The sequence below is a fragment of the Nicotiana tabacum genome, chromosome 13 (genome assembly GCF_000715075.1).
Source record: "Nicotiana tabacum cultivar K326 chromosome 13, ASM71507v2, whole genome shotgun sequence".
Classification (NCBI taxonomy): Eukaryota; Viridiplantae; Streptophyta; class Magnoliopsida; order Solanales; family Solanaceae; genus Nicotiana; species Nicotiana tabacum.
Genome location: NC_134092.1, coordinates 115,620,118 through 115,623,031, shown reverse-complemented (window position 1 = coordinate 115,623,031; position 2,914 = coordinate 115,620,118).

Here is a 2,914-nt window from a genome sequence, read left to right as displayed (position 1 = left end):
AATTTCAATTATAAATTCAAATAATTAAACTAACATGTTGGGATCAAATAATACAAGTATTGTATGACAAAGTCCTAAGTCTACCCGGACATAAAAATGATTTTTAGCTATGTGTGGACTCTCGCCACTTCATGCGTATGTAGCACCCACAATTAGTAGCAAATAATAATTGAAACACCTACGGGGACAATTTTCTCTTACAAGGTTAGGCAAGAGATTTACCTCGCTTTCAAGTTTACTACTCGGCTCTTCAATCACACTAATTGCTTCAAATCGATGCCGAGAAATCCGAAACTAGCCAAAGGCCGTGCAAACTAATCAATATATGCTTAAAAATTCATACTTTAACTATTATAGTAATTATCCAACTAAATTTGAATAAGTTCTAAAAGTCACTCCTGGGCCCATGTGCCCGGATTCCGGAATTTTCGTAGAATAATGTTACCCATGACCTTACGAACTCAAATATATAATTTCTACTCAATACCATAGTCAATTTCGCGGTCTAATCTCATTTTTACCAAAACCTAGGTTTTTCAACAAAATTCAATAATTTCTACAATTTCTATGTTAAAATCTACCACAAATCTATGTATTAAATTCACATTATGTAGAAATTACCAACCTCAAGATGCTAGGTGAAAAATCCCTCTCAAAGAGCTCCAAAATCGGCCAAGAGATATAAGAAAAGAACAAAATGGCCTAAGTCCCATTTCTAAATCAAGATACTACGTAGGTGTCCCTCCTTCGTGATCGCGAAGGCAAAAATCTGACACGCCCAGAAAAAGACTCTTCGCGAACCGTCCCTGCCTTGCGATCGTGAAGGCTAACCCAGCCTAAGCTTCACGAATGTGTTCCTCCCTTCGCGAATGCGAAGGGAAATGACCAGTTGATCCCCCAAACCCAGTTCTTTCTACATGAACGTGGGACTGCCATCGCGAACGCGAAGGCCACTGGTCCCAAACCTTTGCGAACGCGACCTAATCTTTGCGAACGCGAAGAACAAGATGACCCAGCTCCCAATCCTTCAACGCGAACGCGAGACAACCTCTGGGTGGTCCGAAACACACCTGAGCCACTCAAGACCCCGTCCAAATGCACCAACAAGTTCAGAAATATGATATAAACCGCTCAAAGCCTTGGAACACATAAAACAACATCGAAACTAAGAATCGCACCCTAAAACCAAATTAATCAGCTTATGAACTTCAAACTTCTTCAACTAGCTCCGAACGCGACGAATCATACTTAAACAACTCGGAATGACGACAAATTTACGCACAAGTCACAAATTATCATACGAACCTATTCACAGGCTCGGAATCCCAAACGGTCATCGATAACACCAAAGTCTACTTCAAACTAAATTTAAGAAATTCTAAAACCTTCAAGGCGCCAACTTTCAACATTAAGCGCCGAAATACTCCCGGATCACCCGAAACTCGATCCGAACACAGGTCCAAATCCAAAATTATCATACATACTTATTGGAACCATCAAATCCCGGTTCCGAAGTCGTTTACTTAAAATGTTGATTCAAGTCAAACTTGGCCTTTTTAGGCCACTATTAAGGAACTAAGTGTTTCGAATTCAACTTGAACCCTTCCAAAATCAAACCAATCATCCCTGCAAGTCATAAAATAGTAAAAGCAAATACGGGAAGTCTTAAATAGGGAAAAGAAAATCTAGAAAGCAAAACGACTGGTCGGGTCATTACAATAAGAATTTCGAAATAGAAGATCAATGATTTTCGATCTCAATTAGGTATCAGTTTTAATGGGTGAAAATCATTTACATCCCCCAAGTTTGCTTTGAAAATCACACATCCTCCAACATTGAACAATAATCATTCTCATCCACATATTAAAGTTTATATTTTAATATGCATATTTTACCCTCTATAACATTTATCTCTTTTTTGATACTTTTTAATTTTTATATATGTTATGAACTTACCAATAAATAATAAATATTATTTTTGAAATAAAAATGAGAAGTAGTAATCAAGCATAATGACATTCAATAATAAGAAAATGAGAAAAATAAAAAGATTACAATAAATAATTTACATGTATCAATAATTTAATTAATAACAATCAAAACGCAATCTATTTATAAAATTGAGAATAAAAAAATCAAAATTTTCGTAAATTAGTCCATGCATGTAATAAAAAAAGGATGAAAATATAGGTAAATTTTATAACAAGTTCCTAAAAGCTATCTATTTATACTTTACATGAATTTTATTTTACAATTTAGAAATATTTTTATTAATAACAATTAAAACTCAAAAATCTATATACACAGTAGAGAATAAGAGGGAAAAAAAGAACTTAAAGTCTCACAGACACACACAGACATACATTATATGCATACGTGCCAACGGAGTGATAATATCTCATACCCGCACGAAAAACTCACGTGCCAACAATAATAATGACCTTGACCGCACGGACAACTCACGTACCAGAAGAATAACTTTCACAGAGAAGACAAGTATACAAGAATATATGTAAATGATCAATAGACATCATGGTTCATCTTCTCAAACCGATATGAGTGATTAATTACGTGTATGCTTGTGCAAGTGCTCTATCACTCGAGACAACATGTAAGAGTAAAGACAATAAATGGCACATAGGAAATAATTTTATGAATATTTTCCAAAAAAGTGAAACTTTTTGAAAAAAAAAAGAAAAAAAACATTATGTCCAAACGGGCTCAAAGTTTACCGGGTGAAGACCGTGTGAAGACCAAACTTTAAAAACTTTGTAAAAAATAATTTCCGGATAATGCATAAAATTTTCTCCAAAACTTGACTCCATTTACCGTTTGAATTTTGTTTCCCATAAACTTTTTTTTTTTGTGCTTATTCATTCCACTTTCGCTTAATCTCAAAATAGATTGCATTTAA